Raw genomic sequence first — 20,978 nt, 5'->3', positions numbered from 1 at the left:
TGTTAAGAGGGTGTCGGCGGTGTTCTATAAACGCCGGAGGAAAAATGCAGGCGTCCGAACCAGAGCTTTGGCTAGAGTCAACTTCTTTCTCTTTATTTTCCTGGCTCCCAAGCCACGAGCGCTGGCAGAGGCTGGCGCTCGTGAGAACCAGCATTGCGAGCCTAGCGCATCTGTCTGTGTCACTATAGGATCCCCCCCCTAGTTGCGCGGAGCAAAAGTTGTGGTTGTGCTCCACGTAACGATCTTTTTGGAACTAGGTTGTTGGCGGGTGTTGGTGACTTGGGTAGTTGTTCTGGACAGTTCAAGCGGGAAAACGACAGGATTTGTCACGGAGGAAGCTAAATAGGCAGGTTTCACGCGGTCCAGCGTGACCACATCGTGACGTCCGTTGATGTTGACCGTGATGGTTTTTTCTGTTCGAGAAAGAACTTCATACGGTCCGTCGTATGGTGGCGTGAGGGGTGCTCGTACAGCATCTCTTCGCACGAATACGTGTGTACAGGTGTGGAGGTCGTCGCTAATGAAAATCTGCCGTGAAGTCTGTTGTCTGGGTGGCACTGGCCGCAGGGAGGAAAATAAATTTCTCATCTCTTGAAGATAGGACGGGATGTCAGGATCTTCCGATGGTACATGTGTGAGAAATTCTCCAGGACACCTAAGCGTAGCGCCATAGACCAGCTCGGCGGAGGTGCAAGCGATGTCTGTTTTGAAGGTAGAACGGATTCCCAGGAGGACGAGAGGAAGGTGGCTAACCCAATGAGCACGATCTTCTTTCGTCATCAGTGCTGCCTTGAGTTGGCGATGGAGCCGTTCAACCATTCCATTGGATGAAGGGTGGTATGCAGTGGTGTGTACGTGGCGTACGCCCAAGATCTTGGTGAGGACTGTGAAAAATTTACATTGAAACTGTCGGCCACGGTCGGTCGTGATGGTGGACGGACAGCCAAACCGCGCGATCCATGTAGATAGGAAGGTGTGGGCGACTGTCTCCGCTGTTACGTCGGTGAGCGGAACAGCTTCCGGCCATCGCGTGAACCTGTCCACACATGTCAAAACGTATCGGAAGCCGCTTGACGATGGTAGAGGTCCCACAATATCAATGTGGACGTGATCAAATCTGGCATCTGGAGGTCGAAATGCATGCAGCGGTGTCTTCGTGTGTCGAAGTACTTTGGAACGTTGACATTTGCTGCATGTTTTGGTCCATCGACGGATGTCAGCATTAATCCGGGGCCAGATGTATCGTGCCGTAACGAGGCGTTGCGTTGCACGAATGCCCGGATGACTAAGATCATGAATGGAATGGAAGATGGCTTGTCGAAATCGTTCAGGTATGTATGGTCTCGGTGTGCCGGTTGACACGTCGCAGACAAGCTCGCAGTTGGCGAGTGGCAGTGTGACGGGTTGGAGCTGCAGAGATGTAGAGGACGCTCGTAGCGTTTGCAGCTCGGAGTCTTCCTGTTGTGCGGAGGCCAGTTCCGAAAAACTGACAACAGGAGGTGTTGAAACACCGTCAATGCGTGAGAGTGCGTCTGCTGGCGTGTTGTCCGTTCCGGCGACATAGCGTAGATCAGTAGTATACTCGGAGATATACGAGAGGTGTCGAATTTCTCTGGCGGAGTAGGAATTGTGATTTCCCACGAATGCGTAAATCAGGGGCTTATGGTCAGTTAGCACGTGGAAAACTCGGCCTTCCAAGAAGTACCGGAAGTGCCGAACGGTCGCATAAATTGCAAAGAGCTCGCGTCCAAACGTGCTGTAGCGTGTCTCTGCAGGTTTGAGCTTTTGTGAGAAGAATCCAAGTGGATTCCACCCATTTTCGCCGTACTGCTGTAAGACAGCGCCAACAGCAACATCGGACGCGTCTACCATGATACGCGTCGGGGCGTTTGACATAGGATGCACGAGTAGTGTGGCATCGGCGAGGGCTTGCTTGGCCGCGGTGAAAGCCTCCACTGCGCTGGTGGTCCATGATAGTTGTGCCGAAGACTTGCTCGGAGCTCGGAGCAAGTCTGTGAGAGGCTGAATGATTTGTGCACAATGTGGGATGAAGCGCCGATGAAAATTAATGAGGCCCAGAAATTCCCGCAGCTTACGCAGAGATTTGGGTTGTGGGAAGTCTCGTATGGCTTGCACCTTAAATGGGAGAGGTTCGATGCCATCGGGAGTGATGAGGTGCCCTAAAAATTCCAGTGTCGTAGTACCAAAGGTACACTTCGCCACATTGATTGTAAGCCCGTAATCGCGGAGGCGTTCGAAGAGCAGGCGCAGATGTGTTGTGTGCTCCTGGTGGGATTTGCTCGCGATCAACAAGTCATCCACGTAGGCAAATACAAAAGGCAGTCCATGAAGAACTTCGTGGACGAATCTCTGAAAGGTTTGCGCGGCGTTTCTCAATCCGAAAGGCATGCGAACGTACTCGAAGAGGCCAAATGGTGTTGTGATGGCTGTCTTCGGAATATCTGCACGCTCGATCGGGATGTGGTGAAACGCCTTCACCATGTCGATTTTGCTAAATATAGAGGTTCCTGCCAGGTGTTCGGCGAAGTCGTGTATGTGAGGCAGTGGGTAGCGATCGGGTTGTGTATGGGTGTTTAGCGCCCTGTAATCACCGCACGGCCTCCAGTCCCCTGGATCTTTCTTAGGAACCATGTGGAGTGGTGATGCCCAAGAGCTGTTGGATGGTCGAATTATGCCTAGTTCTAGCATATGCTCGAACTCTCGTCGTGCTACTTGCAGGCGTTCGCCAGACAGACGACGAGGGCGAGCAAAAACGGGAGGGCCGGAGGTGACGATGTGGTGTGTCACTGCATGCGGTGGCGGCTCTGCCATGTTGGAGGACTTCGTGATTTCAGGAAATTCTTTAAGAATGTCTGAGAATCTTGAAGGAGGCAGGATGTTCCGGATGCAAAGGGGAGGTAGTGTTGTGGACACGCCGTTGACAGCCAGATGAGTCTTCCTGTCAATCAGGCGTCGATGGTGCATGCTGACGTCCAGATCGAAGTGTGAAAGAAAATCTGAGCCTAAGATGGGGTAGGTCACGTCAGCAATGATGAAAATCCATCGAAAGATCTTACGAAGCCCTAAGTCCAGGGTCAGAGATTGTTTGCCATATGTTGGAATGTTTGAGCCGTTTGCCGCGACGAGATGCGAACCGGGCAATGGGCGTCGCCTCTCTGCATGTGTAGGTGGAATTACGCACATTTCAGCTCCTGTGTCGACGAGGAAACGGCGGCCCGTTATTCGGTCTGTGACGAAAAACAGACGGCTTGTTGTTGGCCCAACGTCACTTGCCGCCTCTAGTGACGGGCCGGAGCGTTTCCCTGCCATTCGCACGGCTGTTGGCACTTACGTGCGTCGCTACCGAATTTCTGGTGGTACCAGCAGAGGACGTCAGTCCGTCGTTGTGAAGGACTGCGACGTCGAGAGGATCTACTTCTCCGACGACGTCTCGAGTCGTTTCTCTTTGTGCCGAGTGCTGCGACGGCGGTTGTCAGGGCGTCGATGCGGGCTTCAAGGGCTCGCATGGCAGAACACTGATGAGCGTTATCCGTGACGCTTGACAGGGCGGGCGCAGCATACTCGGCGACGCGGTCAGCCATCTCGGCAAGGCGATCGAGTGGAAGATCGGTGGCTGGTGCAAGCGTCATGCGAATGCCTTGTGGCAAGCGCTGGAGAAACAACTCCCGTAGAATTGGATTGTTCGTGTCCGAGGCTTGCTCACCTAACAGCTGCCGCATGCGATGAAGTAGCTGAGAAGGTCGACGGTCGCCCAGCTCCTCTGTGTTCAGAAGCTGCTGTAGCCTTGAAGCCTCTGACTCCGTCTTCCTAGCGAGGATCGTCCGCTTGATGTAGTCGTAGGCGTCGTCGGGAGGGGGAGACGCCAGTACGTCGTCCAGCTCATCAGCCACCTCTGGGGGAAGAGCGGAAACCACATGGTAGTAGCGGGCGGTCTGGCTTGTGATGTGCCGCAGGTGGAATTGCGCTTCCACTTGGGAAAACCAGGCCCGAGGGTTTTTCGCCCAGAAGGCTGGAAGGCGGAGTTGGACGGTGGAGAAAGCTCCGTCGCCGTTGGAAGAGGTGCCAGCAGCACTCTGGTTCATGTTGGTCGGACGTCCGGGTCACCAATTTGTCGGCGGTGTTCTATAAACGCCGGAGGAAAAATGCAGGCGTCCGAACCAGAGCTTTGGCTAGAGTCAACTTCTTTCTCTTTATTTTCCTGGCTCCCAAGCCACGAGCGCTGGCAGAGGCTGGCGCTCGTGAGAACCAGCATTGCGAGCCTAGCGCATCTGTCTGTGTCATTATAAGGGTAACAAGCGTTGTAATCTCGGTATTGTTGCCAAACCTGAAGGTTTTATCATCGGTGCACTTTTAAATAAATATATGCCACAGCCGCAGCTCAGGGATGAGCACTTACACTGCGACTTAGGTGTTTCGTAAGTATTCATTTTGATTGCGCGATAATGATGTTTGTCTTCTGTTAGAATTAAAAAAAATGAAAACAATATTCAACATGATGGATAATTTTGGACACCCGCGTCATGTGTGATCTGAGCATTTGTTCTTTTCATCTGAAGTGTGTCTCTTGCTTACTACCTATAGAGCATACGATGTTGTGGACGGAAAAGATGCTGCGACCGACTCCGAGCAATAAAAACATTCTGTTTATTCTCATGTCGTTGAGCTCGTGGCAACGAGTATGAGTAGCACTGTCACCTTTGGCGATGCCAAAGCTAACCGATAGACTGCCGCAGAGCTATCGCCCTCAGCTCTGCACTGTGAGGAATGGCACGATTTTGTTGAAGTGATTGCGGCTCCAGAGAGATGTCGTTGCTGTTGACATGTACCGCAAGCAGGATGACATACTACCCAGGCAGCACACCAATGTCGGTCCGACATTGGCCTAACATTGGCAAAGACCGGCCTCAATATTGGACAATATTGGAAGCGCTACCCTTTCCGATGTTGGCCCAGCGATGGGTGCCAATGTTGGGCCACTGTTCAGCCATTTTTTTAGCCGATGTCGGCCCCATCATTGGTGCCAATGTTGGGCCATCGCTAAACCATGGTTCCAGCCAAGGTGCTCCCACATTGGCGAAGACCGGCGTAATATTGGACAACACTGGAAGCGCGACCCGATCCAATGTTGGCCGTCATGCTGATTTTTGGCCATCGTTGCACTCGCCCAGCTCTTTGCAACTGCACTCGCCAAGTTGTTTGCAAAAAGCAAGGTAAACAGACACAAGGGATTGTTTTGAAATCTCCTAAAAGTTTATTACACACAGCTTATTCTGTAGACAAGCACAATCTCAGCAATTTGTAATATGTGAAGAGGTACTACTCAGCTGTGATACAACTAAGAAGACACCCCAAGCAAGCAACAACCGGGGTAATTCTTGGGTAGTGTCCAGTCTCCCGGTAGCTGTCAGAATTTTTTCCCCAAAATTCTACCACTAGTCGCCCCGCATTGGTGGTGCAATCAGTTCATCGAACTACATTTCATAGACAGATCGTTTCATCAACACGCGATGTTTCATAAAAAAACTCAAAATGTGTTTTCTTTTCTTCTTCTTTTTTTTGTTGCAATGAACCGCTTCAGACTTAGCATGAAGCGGCGTGAAAGTGTGGGCTGGTTCGGTGAGCACGCGCCTCAGGAATAGACGCGCGACGAAATGCCCCTACAGCGCGCAATTCGCGTAACGAATGTCGATGAAACGTAAATGTCGACCAAAAAGGTGGCCACGAAACGTGTTTTTGCGAAACGCAGGTAGAATAAAAAAGTCAGTATTCTACCTGCAGTTGTGACATTATTTCAGACAAATAATGGCAGGCGACTGTCGGTAAGATTGCGGGAAAATTATTTTCCCAGCTGCCAGGAGATAGGCCCTGCCCAATTCTAGAGGTTATCCGGAAGATTACCCATACAAAAACGGACAATGATCACCAAGTATGTTGCAGCGCACTTACTTTGAAAATACCGGACTTGAAAGATGTAATCTGACATATATGTCAACACGGGCAGAGCAGAAAAACCACTCAAACACAAAAACCAGAAGGAAGTGATCCGTGAAGATTCAACGCGATGTAGCACACGCTGCCATTTGCCGAACCGAACACTAAAATGTTCACAAGAATCGCTTGGGCTTCTTTGAAGAAATCGACACGGGTAGGACTTTTCGAACGAGATACCATTTACCACAGAAGCGAAATTCACAGCGGGCCTGCACCCCGCAGGCCGCAAAACGCGCGAAACTAGGTCCGGTCTTTGCGACGCAGGCATTCCGAGTCTGTCAACGACTAATGCGTCATCCGTCAAAGCACGTGATCACGCTTCTGCCGTTACCCGCGCACAGAGAGCGGATTCAAGTCCGGCGAGTACGCACCGTCACCACGCCTTCAGCTTAGGGAGAGACAGAAAAAAGAGAGAAGGAGTACAAAGCAAGCAGGCCAGAACGGGGGTGGGGTGCGCTTACAAAGGCTAATCTTCAGGGGCATCTCAACAATGAACGGAGCGAGAGAATTTGTCACTTCTACCCAAGGTTGATAGTGCAGTAGATGTTATGCGTGACCTTGTGCTTTAGGCAGGTTCCGTGCTCTGCCTTATTACCAGCTTCGAGACAGTAGTCACGTGACCCTAACCGGAGACACGATTGGCCTTAAACACGCATAACGTCTACCCTGCTGTCAATACCGATTTAACAGGACAGCTCTTTGAAAGTCAGCTTTCGAACTTCTAAAGAAACTGTCCAGTCCAAAAGTGTTTCTAAACGGGGCAAGTTTGGAGACAGTATGTTTTGCGTCGTATAACTTACATTATAATTTAGAATGAAGAACTAAGCGCGACTATTTTTTGCGCACGATGTACACAAATATATCTATAAATATATAAATATATTTTTTATCAATAAATTTAAAACTGTTTGTACACTGTTAGGTTCGCGTTTTTAAACTTCAATTTTTTTTACGAAAGAGTTACACATAAAAGACACCCCGAACACCACATCGTCCGACTTTCAACACACGATGAATCGCCGACGCTCGCAGTCAGAAGGTTGCGATGCTGCGCGAACGGTTTCTGAAAGATGCTGCGTAGGGTACGCCGGGCGCAACGGCTTCGCGACCGTTCGAAGTGCAAATGATTCGCGACAACAAAGTAGCGTCTTGCAGCTTCAGTAATCTAACGGGGCTCGAGAGCCCCACGCTCACATTTCTGCAGAGCGAGCGCGGCCGGCCAGATCGAGGCGCAGTATGCTCTCGCGTCGCGATTGCTACGTCGTTGCTCTGCCTACACTGATGACATGTGCACTGGCAGTCAAAGCAACCCTCTCGAGACTTCACTCGAGTTTAAAATATGACTTTATAGCGCGATAGACTCACGTAAAAATAAAAGTAGAAGTCACTTCGGTTGCGGCGTAAGCGGCGGCTTTATGTTTGTTGACACCTGCGTCGACAATGACTAAATATGCACGGAAACATTAAATATAAAAAATAGAGCACGCACAAAGAAATACAAACATGGCAGGGTCATGGACAAAGATAAGACGTTAACGCTACGTATACATACAAAATGCATTGGAAAAGACAAAAATACTTAAATCTAAAAAACGGAATTAAGTTGTCACCGCCGAGGTAAGGCAATGCGAAGGGAGAGAAGCCATCAAAAAACTGCAATAGTCCTATAGGCAGCTAAGGACGTATTTGTGATCGCGGTTATAAAGCGCCGGCGACGTACGCCCCATGAAGTTGGCTAAATAAAATTCTGGCCCGAGCGAGCTCATGAATGACTCTTTTCCAATTTCCTACCTTTGCAATGCAAAAAAGAGGGTCGCTGGTCTACAGCCTAGGCGACACAAATATCGATAAGCCATTGGCTATGGCAGTACAATATTGACCAGCCTATACCAAGACATCACCAATATTGGAAGACTCTTGGCTTTGACAGATTAATATTACCCAGCTTAAGCCAGCGTATATTCAATATCGGAAAACCATTGGCTCTGACAGTCCAATATTGTACAGGTTATGCCGGCGTGTATCCAATATAGGAAAGCTATTGGCTTAGACAGTCCAATATTGGACAGATTATGCCGGCGTATAGCCAATATCAGAAAGCTAGTGGCTCCGACAGTCCAATATTGGACACCTTATGCCGGCATATATCCAATATTGGAAAACTATTGGCTTTGACAGTCCAATGTTGACCAGCCTATGCCAACGTATCACCAATGTTGGGAAACCATTGGCTTTGATAGTCCATTATTGTCCAATGTGTTTCCAATATTGGGAAACATATGGCTCAGTTGGGCCATTGTTGGGCCATTCTTTGCCACCTCAAATCCAATGTTGGCCCAATACTGTGTGCTGCCTGGGTAGAGAGCAGGAAAGAGAGTGTTTGGAAGCCGTGCATGGTAGTTGACGCCGAGGTCAGGAAATGAGGCAGCAGACGGGGGAAATCGACCCTGTCGTGCTTTCAGTCCGGCTCAATCAGTTTGGAGTGTACAGCCTCGGACTGAAAGGGGGTGCCGGCCGACTGCGGGGCCGATGCAACATCCCCTAAGATGAGGAACCGAACTGAGAGTGAATGCCTGACATGGCAACGATGAGGAGACCCTGGTCGGCTAGCAACATGCCTTGTGAACAGTGTGAAAATGTCAATGAATATTCACTTGCCGAGCCGGTGGGGCAAGCAAGGTGGTCGCAGCCCATTGCTGGGAGATGCCTGCGCTAGATGCGACAGCAGAGGCGGTTGCGGAGGCGCTGCAGATGTGGAGGCTGAGAAAGTTGAATATGTGCCTACTGCATTTTCGTCCGAAAAGGCAGAGCCGTTGCCGTGCCCTTGGCCCCGAAGAACATCCCCCGGATAGCAGGTGCTCAGAGTCAATCATCATGTCCAGGTCACCAATCTGTAGCACTTTCGATCTTGAGGACGGAAGAGACGGTGCAACAGACTCTGAGTTTAACTGTGAAAACATTCTCTTTATTCTCGTACCATCAAGCTCGTTCCGACGAGTAGCTTGCTTTTATACACTGCAGTCATTAGCATTATAGTTGATCTAAGTATTTTGCAATACAGTTGGTACGGCATAATTACGAACCAGCGCACAGGTAGACAGTTACTCAAAATTCAAATACACAAAAATATACACTCGCACAGCGCTGATGTGAGTTTTTTGTGTTTGGATTTTGGGTAACTGTCTACCTGTGCGCTGGTTCGTAATATTGCAACACTGCCGTCTTTAGGCGGTGTGGAGGCTGAACCGATGGACCGCCAGAGGCCCATATCTGTATCTGTTTCATATACTGAATGCCTTTTTGCACGGCTCTGTGTTTACCTTTGTCTTCCAGATTTTTACTGCTCACTTGTTTTTTTAATTTTATTTAGAGGATACTACTGGCCATTGAAGGCCCAAGTAGGAGTGGGGTACAACATATGCATTCAAACACCTACAACAACAAACAAATAACACGACATTAAGAGGTTTACAATAACTAACCACCAAATATGCAGGATATATATATTTAAAAGGGGGGGGGGGACGGCACAGCATGCATCAATCAGCTGTAATTCAATCATTTGTAATAATAGATGTGAAATTTAAAAATCATATTTAAGATTGAACATTATCAAACAAATGTGAATTTAATTAAGCTATAAATTTTATATAGACTGTTACTTTTTATACAATTCTGTCTAGATTTGTCAGGATACAATCTGCAAGTACGCATAAAGTACCTGGAAAGTTGAAAGAAGCAAATTAGAGATTGCAAAAACCTACTTCTCAATAGATATTTTTTTCCCAATGTATTTACGTGATAGTGCAGCTGAATTAAGGCTCCTTTTTCTGTTTTTTTTTTATTTGAAACACCTTAAAAATACATTGTTTTCTAAGATTTTTTTTATTATTATGCTTGGAAAATTAAGTTACCGATTGTGATCAGTTTATTCTAAACTATTTATATGAAATGCCAGAGTGCTTTTGTGCATAACAGTGGCTAGATAAGGTTTTTATAATTTCTGATAAAACAAACTGACTTGTTTCTCTTTAGTGACCGTTTCGCCAAGGTGACCGCAGAACAAGTAACGGATCCCGACGTCAAACTGCAGGAATTTGAGATATATGTTTTCTTAGCGAATGCACGCCACTGTTGTGACATATTTGAATATCCTTATTGCTTTCTTGGGCTCAGCGGGTAATGCAGGTCGGCACTAGCGTGAGTATAAAGGCTGAACTGCATAAAGCGATTTAGCGAGCGACGGCGACAGCGACGAGTCAGCGAAGTATTACGAAGATTTCTTACTATCGCTCGTCGCGTCACTCGGTTTTTGGATTTCTAGAAAACATCGTTCCGCTTTCATGCGGCTTGCGTCGTCGCGCGAGTGACCGAGCGTCAGCGAAGCGGGTCGCCGTCGCTTTTCTCGTCGCTCGCAAAATCGTTTACATTCGGTTTATACTTCACGCTGTCAATAATATCGACTCGAGCGCGCATAATTTCATTTCCACGGGAGCGCGTGTCAATCAAACCCTAAACCAAGACGGGGGCTGCAGCCAGCAGCTTTGAGAGCGTCATACAATGGATTATAGTTTGACAGAAGCAAGCACACACTTCGCTAGCGCATTCCAGCTTTTAGCGCTCGAACTTCCGAAAACGAAACCAGATTTTGCTACCTTTTGGCTAGCTCGAAACATTTTTTTTTAATATAGGGTGTCTTTTAGCCATAATCTAGACTAAGAGAAATGTGTACCTTCCCAAAATATGTTTATGTCGCCGTACTATATAAGTAATAATTGAGTAATATCGTTACGTTCATGTAAAATACGGGGGAGGGGGGGGGGGGGGGGGGGGGGGGGGGTCACCGGACCTTCGTCTGACACGGACGGCGTATGCCGCCGTCCGTGTTCGAGCGTGTCACTTCCAAAAATGTCCTTCATTTTTGTAGTTTTCCGCATACTCACTAGGTGGCGCAAGCAGCCGCCCAATTTTATTTTCACTTTGTTTGTACATAGTCCATTTATGTGTAAGGAACGATACCACATAGCTACAGTCTAGTAGAAAAGTAACCGCGTGTTTAAATGCCGCAAAGCGCCAGCGTTCAGTTCGTCGTCGTTCGTTGGCCGTTTCGGTAGCCGATTCGTACCCGGAAAGCCGCAAAATTTGCGTACACACGAGATATGAGTGGATACGTCGAAACGTCGCGTACAACTTTGCTCGCGGTAAAGAGGTGAGCGGGATGTCCGTAACGCCGGTCGGGTCGGGTCGGTGTCGGAGCTATTCGTCGTCGCTCACGGCAAAGGGGCATTTTTAATAAAGTTCATGTCTGTGGTCGCGAAAAGATAACTCCTGTGGAAATTACCCGACGCCGGTGACAATGCAACCGGCTTGAGGCCCCGGCGATCGGCTGATCCGCCACGCGAACGAGACCTGCTCGATGGGGAAGCACGCTGCTGGATGCAGTCGATGGTCGCTCCCACTGTCGCGTAATCGCCGTAATGGATACGGCGTCGGCGCTTGGGGGTGAATGCTGCGGTAGTTCAGCACGTATGGACGATTACGAACGAACACGTGCAAACTACGCTTTCGCTGCGGCGAAAAGCCGTGTAGAGCGCTGGGCCTCGCTCGCAGAACCCGTCTTGCGTCAAACGGCCGCCATTGTAAAAAAACACCCCTAGACGTGTGATCGCAGAACGAAGTACACGTTCAAAGATGTTCATTTTACACGAGCCCTCGGGTGCAAACGAAATACACCGAGCCTCGCGTGTAAAACGAACACCATTTGGGGAGTCCGCCCTGGGACAACGGTTCACACGTCCAGGGGTGTACTTTTTCGCTGTGTGTGTACGTGCACCGAAATGTCCGCGTACCGATAAGTCCAACACCGAAATGTCCGTGCACCGAAATGTTCGTGCACCGAAAAGTTCGTGCACCGAAAAGACCGCACCGAAACACCCTGCACCGAAACCTCCTACACCGAAATGTCCGGATCCCTTTTGGGGCACGTTTTGGGGAGAGGTTTCCTTTTCTTGCACACAAGCACAAAGGCCAAGATACGGCGCGACTGACCCGTCCCAAACAACAAACCGAATCACTATTTTGGTATTTGACTAGGAAGGACCCTACGCGAATTATCTCTGGGTGGGGGCCAGAACAGTTCTGATTGTTCTCAAAATCGCGTCGAGGCGTCGAGAGCTGTTCGACTCTTTTCGCCTCCTTCGTTTACTCAGAATATCAAGCAGGAGCGCTTGAATGGCAGGCACTTACCAGCCCTATTTCTCACAGTGGAAGATAATAGACGAAGGGTACGCATATGCATAAGAGATATTAAGTGGAAATTTCAAGAGAGGGCAAAAAACTTCGAATGCAAAACCGCAAAAATAGGTGGAGAATCGCGCTGGCTACACACACAGCGAAAAAGTACACCCCTGGACGTGTAAACCGTTGTCCCAGGGCGGACTCCCCAAATGGTGTTCGTTTTACACGCGAGGCTCGGTGTATTTCGTTTGCACCCGAGGTCTCGTGTAAAATGAACATCTTTGAACGTGTACTTCGTTCTGCGATCACACGTCTAGGGGTGTTTTTTTACAATGGCAGCCGTTTGACGCAAGACGGGTTCGACGAGCGAGGCCCAGCGCTTTACACGGCTTTCCGCCGCAGCGAAAGCGTAGTTTGCACGTGTTCGTTCGTAATCGTCCATACGTGCTGAACTACCGCAAGCATTCACCCCCAAGCGCCGACGCCGTATCCATTACGGCGATTACGCGACAGTGGGAGCGACCATCGACTGCATCCAGCAGCGTGCTTCCCCATCGAGCAGGTCTCGTTCGCGTGGCGGTTCAGCCGATCGCGGAGGCCTCAAGCCGGTTGCATTGTCACCGACGCCGGGTAATTTCCACAGCAGTTATCTTTTCGCGACCACAGACATGAACTTTATTGAAAAAGCCCGTTTGCCGCGAGCGACGACGAATAGCTCCGACACCGACCCGACCCGACCCTACCCGACCGGCGTTACCGACGCCCCGCTCACCTCATTACCGCGAGCAAAGTTGTACGCGACGTTTCGACATATCCACTCATATCTCGTGTGCACGCAAATTTTGCGGCTTTCCGGGTACGAATCGGCTACCGAAACGGCCAGCGAACGAAGACGAACTGAACGCCGGCGCTATGGCTATGGCTATGCGCCATTTAAACACGCGGTTACTTTTCTACTAGACTGTAGCTATGTGGTGTGGTTCCTTACACATAAATGGACTATGTACAAACAAAGCTAAAATAAAATTGGGCGGCTGCTTGCGCCACCTAGTGAGTATGCGGAAAACTACAAAAATAAAGGACATTTTGGCATTTGTGGAAGTGACACGCTCGAACACGGACGGCAGCATACCAACACATACATCACAGCACATACCACAAGATCAACATACAAGCATCTACATACACAAACAACGAACAGAGGCACTAACGACCCGACACTCCTACTCAATTGTAATAGAAACCCGCTCGGTATATATAGCAGACTTTTTGTTTCAGACGAAGGTCCGGTGACACCCCCCGTATTTTATACGAACGTAACGATATTACACAATTATTACTTATATAGTACGGCGACATAAATATAATTTGGGAAGGTACACATTTCTCTTAGTCTAGATTATAGCTATAAGACACCCTATATTTAAAAAAAAATGTTTCGAGCTAGCCAAAATGTAGCAAAATCTGGTTTCGTTTTCGGAAGTTCGAGCGCTCAAGGCTGGAATGCGCTAGCGAAGTGTGTGCTTGCTTCTGTCAAACTATAATCCATTGTATGACGCTCTCAAAGCTGCTGGCTGCAGCCCCCGTCTTGGTTTAGGGTTTGATTTACACGCGCTCCCGTGGAAATGAAATTATGCGCGCTCGAGTCGGTATTATTGACAGCGTGAAGTATAAACCGAATGTAAACGATTTTGCGAGCGACGAGAACAGCGACGGCGACCCGCTTCGCTGACGCTCGGTCACTCGCGCGACGACGCAAGCCGCATGAAAGCGGAACGATGTTTTCTAGAAATCCAAAAACCGAGTGACGCGACGAGCGATAGTAAGAAATCTTCGTAATACGTCGCTGACTCGTCGCTGTTGCCGTCGCTCGCTAAATCGCTTTATGCGGTTCAGCCTTTATATTCACGCTAGTGCCGACCTGCATTACCCGCTGAGCCCAAGCAAGCGATAAGGATATTCAAATATGTCACAACAGTGGCGTGCATTCGCTAAGAAAACATATATCTCAAATTCCTGCAGTTTGACGTCGGGATCCGTTACTTGTTCTGCTGTCACCTTGGCGAAACGGTCACTAAAGAGAAACTAGTAAGTTTGTTTTATCAGAAATTATAAAAACCTTATCTAGCCACCGTTATGCACAAAAGCACTCTGGAATTTCATATAAATAGTTTAGAATAAACTGAACACAATCGGTAACTTAATTTTCCAAGCATAATAATAAAAAAAAATCTTAGAAAACAATGTATTTTTAAGGTGTTTCAAATAAAAAAAAACTGAAAAAGGAGCCTTATTTCAGCTGCACTATCACGTAAATACTTTGGGAAAAAAATATATATTGAGAAGTAAGTTTTGCAATCTCTAATTTGCTTCTTTCAACTTTCCAGTTACTTTATGCATACTTGCAGATTGTATCCTGACAAATCTAGACAAAATTGTATAAAAAGTAACAGTCTATATAAAATTTATAGCTTAATTAAATTCACATTTGTTTGATAATGTTCAATCTTAAATATGAGTTTTAAATTTCACATCTATTATTACAAATGATTGAATTACATGCTGCTTGATGCATGCTGTGCCGCCCCCCCCCCCCCTTTGAAATATATATATCCTGTATATTTGCTGGTTAGTTGTTGTAAACCTCTTAATGTCGTGTTATTTGTTTCTTGTTGTAGGTGTGTGAATGCACATGTTGTACCCCACTCCTACTTGGGCCTTCAATGGCCAGTAGTATCCTCTAAATAAAATTAAAAAAACAAGTTAGCAGTAAAAATCTGGAAGACAAAAGTAAACACAGAGCCGTGCAAAAAGGCATTCAGTATATGAAACAGATACAGATATGGGCCTCTGGCGGTCCATCAGTTCAGCCTCCACACCGCCTAAAGACGGCAGTGTTGCAATATTACGAACCAGCGCACAGGTAGACAGTTACCAAAAATCCAAACACAAAAAACTCACATCAGCGCTGTGCGAGTGTATATTTTTGTGTATTTGGATTTTGAGTAACTGGTCTACCTGTGCGCTGGTTCGTAATTATGCCGTACCAACTCGCCCAATCTGCCGTATTAATAGTGTTGCAAAATACTTAGATCAACTATAATGCTAATGACTGCAGTGTATAAAAGCAAGCTACTCGTCGGAACGAGCTTGACGGTACGAGAATAAAGAGAATGTTTTCACAGTTAAACTCAGAGTCTGTTGCACCGTCTCTTCCGTCCTCAAGATCGAAAGTGCTACAGATTGGTGACCTGGACATGATGATTGACTCCGAGCACCTGCTATCCAGGGGAATGTTCTTCGTGGCCAAGGGCACGGCAATGGCTCTGCCTTTTCGGACGAAAATGCAGTAGGCACATATTCAACTTTCTCAGCCTCCACATCTGCAGCGCCTCTGCAACCACCTCTGCTCTGTCGCATCTAGCACCGGCATCTCCCAGCAATGGGCTGCGACCACCTTGCTTGCCCCACCGGCTTGGCAAGTGAATATTCAGCGACATCTTCACACTGTTCACAAGGCATGTTGCTAGCCGACCAGGGTCTCCTCATCGTTGCCATGTCAGGCATTCGCTCTCAGTTCGGTTCCTCATCTTAGGGGATGTTGCATCGGCCCCGCAGTCGGCCGGCATCCCCCTTTCAGTCCGAGGCTGTACACTCCAAACTGATCGAGCCGGACTGAAAGCACGACAGGGTCGATTTTCCCCGTCTGCTGCCTCATTTCCTGACCTCGGCGTCAACTACCATGCACGGCTTCCAAACGCTCTCTTTCCTGCTCTCTAGTATGTCATCCTGCTTGCGGTACATGTCACCAGCAACGACACCTCTCTGGAGCCGCAATCACTTCAACAAAATCGTGCCATTCCTCACAGTGCAGAGCTGAGGGCGATAGCTCTGCGGCAGTCTATCGGTTCAGCCTTGGCATCGCCAAAGATGACAGTGCTACTCATACTCGTCAACACGAGCTCAACGACATGAGAATAAACAGAATGTTTTTATTGCTCGGAGTCGGTCGCAGCATCTTTTCCGTCCACAACATCGTATACTCTATAGGTAGTAAGCAAGAGACACACTTCAGATGAAAAGAACAAATGCTCAGATCACACATGCCGCGGGTGTCCAAAATTATCCATCATGTTGAATATTGTTTTGGTTTTTTTAATTCTAACAGAAGACAAACATCATTATCGCGCAATCACAATGAATATTTACGAAACACCTAAGTCGCAGTGTAAGTGCTCATCGCTGAGCTGCGGCTGTGGCATATATGTATTTATTTAAAAGTGCACCGATGATAAAACCTTCAGGTTTGGCAACAATACCGAGATTACAACGGCTGTTGTCCATTATAAAATACAAAAGAAATAAAAAATACCGGAAACAATGCAAGGTACAAATCTGCACAACAGGCTTCCGAATTCAACTACTTCGTCGTACTGGAGTTTGTTACAGTAATAACAGCTTTGGATGGGCTGTGAGGACAGCATTCACACTGAACTGGGTGCCTTGGTGACTATCACCAGTGTTGAGGAGTTGCCACTCCGGAGTTGGAACGATTCCGCACTTCCACAACCCTGGAATCGAATGCAAATAAAATGGTGGCAGCACTGGAATGGAATGGGAATGAAATTAGTAGTTACATTTTGCCCAGAATAGAGTAGGAATGGAATAGGCTTTGTTCTAATGCGAGCTGCTTAGATGCCGTCAAAGGGGCTTTCGAAACGGCATTATTGCACTTTGGTAACTGACGGTTTGGTTATCTGACTGCTTATGTTCCTTCGAGGATGAAAGTGGCAACCCCAGTGAAGCAACCCAAACTGTAGAGTTGTAGGCTGACAAGGGCAATTTACTCGATCTTAATCCAGGGTAAGGGTTTTGTACCTCAGCGTTCCAAAAACTACCCGTGCCCAGCACTTTTCAATCTGTGTTGTCACGTGACACGACCCACCGGAGTAACTCGGATCTATTTGGGTAAGATTTGGAACACAGCCAAAGTGTCGTTCCTGGTGCTGCGAGATGCAACCATAAGGCTGTTGGGACCATGTGCGATTACAGCACCAGTTGCAGGCCACCAGGCAGGGACAATGTCACACCGCCCGCACTTCGTTAATACACGTGACCCCTCACTTATTATGTATCTCGTAAAAGTGGAGGACATATACGGTTCGTTACAGAAAGAAAAACAGAAAGGACGGACAAGGACGGACATCTTTCGACTTTCAACAACATGTAGCGTTCTTTATTAGAAGTTGGCGTTGTGAAATGCGTAGACAACTGTCTACGCATTTCCTGCCTGGTGGCCTGCGTCCCTGCCTGGTGGCCTGCAACTGGTGCTGTAATCGCACATGGTCCCAACAGTTTTTTTCTGTAACAAGTCATAAAAACCAACGCGCTCACGTTTAACTATATATACGGTTCTTTTGTGGAAAAGATGGGCGACTTAGTTTTCCTCTCTGTTACGAGGCTTTTACACCTGGTGGTGCGATCAATATCTGCAGTGCCCCCATACCAATTGCCACTAGTGCTATATGTGCGACCAAAGCTCAACTTAGTAAAATCAATGATGGTTTTGAATTTTGCAGTTGTCTACGCATTTCACAACGCCAGCTTTACGCCGACGTTATTTTCCGGTAACTTAGTACTAGCTGTCAAGTGCCATTTTCACAATTGGGAGGGATTGAGAGAAATGGAATGCAGCAGTTCAGCCATTCCAGGAGTGGGAATGGGCCCAGTTTTTCCTTTCCAGGAGTTCAAAGGAATGGAATTAGTATTAGAAAATTCCAATTCTCTGCAATGGAGTTGGGTGGAATGGGGAATCTTTTGTTTGTTTGCACGCCTAGAATGTTTGAGATGACTCGAGAATCTTGTTTGTTCGAGCTCGGAACCTTCTAGATACCTACGGGCTTACAAAAAGAGCTTCGCATGGCTGCTCGAGTCAGTCGTCCTTTTGTCGCTGTCAAAGTATGTGCGGTCTTTGTTACTTTATGTTTCTCGGCACAAGTTCGCTGCATTTAACATTGATCTGAAGTTTTATTAATCAAGTTTGTTTTTGTTCATGACATATTGGTGGATGTGCAGGGTAACGCAGTCTATGCCCATAAAGCGTACGATCTGTGAATACAATAACTCTGAAGACGACGATCGTGAAGGCGACGTCCTTGAAATCATCCGAGGACGACTCCAACTCTGACACCAACGACGACCTCAACTATGGCCTCGGAAGCGACCTGGACAATGAACTTGACAAAGCCCCTGGCTACCACACTTAGACGAAAACATCATGACGACTTCTACGCTGATGATGAAACGGACGACAACTCCAAAGACCAAACCCGGCTACAATGTCAACAACCAACCTGACAACGGCCTCGATGACAAACAGTCTTCAACCGTGGTGACGAGACTGATGACGACACTGATGATGACCCAGGCGAAGACTCAAACAATTTCATGGAAGACGATCCCGAGGACAATCCGGACGATGACTTTAAAGGGCAACTCCGGCCAAAACTCGAAATTAAAGAAATTACTGGTATCGCTGTAGTGACACAAAATACGACCCCAGCCAAAATATTACGTCCGTGGGATGCCGCATTCTCAACTAATGCCGATAACAAAAATGTGACCCGCCGCGAGCCGCTGCACCTTAGTGGTCGGCTAGCGGGTTGCCGATCACTAAAGCAACATTGGGCCGTGACGTCAGTATCGTTCTTTTTTTCCTCCAAGCGTTACGCGGAGTGCGCTTCTTTGAGCCGCTACCACCACTACTTGGACTTGTGATTGTCATGTTTAGCCATTGCTTTTATCTGTAGCCCGTGCAGCTTCGGTATAGCCTTTTGTTTATTTGCTTGCGAGGACTCAAAGACTGGTTTTAGCGAGCAACTTGTAGCGCCCAAGACTGCCCAGCTGTTCCTCGAAGGATGCCGAGTAGAACTTGTAGTGCTGTGGGCTGCTCAAACAACCCGCTGCACAACCCGGAGGTGCTTTTTCACAAGTTTCCAACGTACCAGAAATTGAAGAAGGTGTGGGTAAACGCTGTTCGACGAGTGGACTTTGGCTTTTACGCGCCCAAGGAAAAAAGAATGCAAAAACAGACATGTACAGCCCTAACGCAGCAGCCCGTGCCGGAAAGCCTCAAAGCTTTGTGTCTGTTACTGACCCGCAGCGCGAAAGCGAGAGGGCCCCCAGTACTGTACTTCACTGGCAGCGCGTCGTAGAGCAACGCCGCTCCATCCACGGAGCCCCGATGACAATTTAGGCCAGCGACAGAGTACGGAAGACTGCACACACGGCGACAGCCGCTGAGTACGGTACTGAACGAGTTCACTCGTTTTCCAGTCGCTACCTTTTGGGTATACTAGCGACAAGTACGGCATGGCACAAGCACGGCGGTAGCGGCCGCCGAGTACGGCACTGTACGAGTTTACGGGTTTTCCAGTCACTAGCTTTTGGGTATACGCACTAACTCTTCCTACATGTGCTGGATAACTACCACATATACAGAATTAAAATAAAATCAGCTTACCTCCTACCTTTAGACGGCTAGCGCAACAGAAGTAGCTGCTGATCAACCTGCGTACTCGTTGAACGAGAACGATCCTGACGTCACGTTCACATAGTGGCTGATTTCTAGTGCTGCCAGGGCCTCGAGCGGCTAGTTTCGGTTTTGTTGGCCGTGCCCCAAACAAAACTTTGAGGCGTCCATATCTTTAAAACTACACACAATAACGAGGAAAAAATTACACCTTGCAATTCAGGGACGCTGACTGCACTAAAAACAGTCATAATCCCAAAATTGAAAGTATGGTCCGGAGTTGCCCTTTAACGACAACCACGACTACAAACTTGACGGCGACCTTGATGATGAACCCGATGATACCTACGGCAAGTGTGGTATCTGTCACGAAGACGAACAGGACGACGACGCCTGGTATGTCACTCAACGAACGGAGGAAGTTTTCCAGCTTGGTCGCATTTTGATGCAAGCCACAACTTCCTGACGATGACTGCTACAATCTTTGTCACCACAACGCCCAGTTTCAGCCTGGCTACCCACTGTGAATCTAAACACCAATCCATCGTCGCAGCAAGGAACTGTTAGTGGTGCTTCAACCTCAAGGTTATTCGCTACATGAGACCTAAGTTGTAAGTCGTTGGCCAATGGCACATCAACATTGTCACGCTGACCTCTGCGACCCGTAGGCGATTCACGTCTTCCGACTCAACTGAACTAGGTATGCTCGGTAGGACTGTGAAAATCTGCTATTTACGTGACTCTGTATTTCGACCTAGTCTTGTTTAAGCTGTTAATTTAATTTTGTGTTGCATAAAGACAATGAGTCTTTCACAAGAGGGGAATAATGCCACGTGCAAATAGCCGAGTCAGCAGCGTGATCGACTCACATGCCGCTGACCCCGCCAGCGCATGTCCTTCTTTCTTTTGTTTGCGTGACTGGAATGATGAGACGACTCTAAATTTTTTTTGTTCGAGCTCAGAAACTTCTAGATACCCACGCGCTTACAAAAGTACCTTCGCTTGGCTGCTTGAGGCAGTTGTCCTTTCGACACCATCAAAAGTCTTTGTTAATTTATGTTTCTCAGCAAAAGTTTGGCGCATTACACACTGATTTTAAGTTTAATAAAGAAGTATGTTTTTATTCGTGACCATATTTAGATGAATTTAGATAATTCAATCTTCTGATATTTCAAACTAAAGTGTGTGGCTTCCAGGG

The sequence above is a fragment of the Ixodes scapularis genome, unplaced genomic scaffold, assembly GCF_016920785.2.
Source record: "Ixodes scapularis isolate PalLabHiFi unplaced genomic scaffold, ASM1692078v2 ptg000683l_1___fragment_1__unscaffolded, whole genome shotgun sequence".
In the NCBI taxonomy this organism is placed as follows: Eukaryota; Metazoa; Arthropoda; class Arachnida; order Ixodida; family Ixodidae; genus Ixodes; species Ixodes scapularis.
This window is presented reverse-complemented; position numbering follows the sequence as displayed.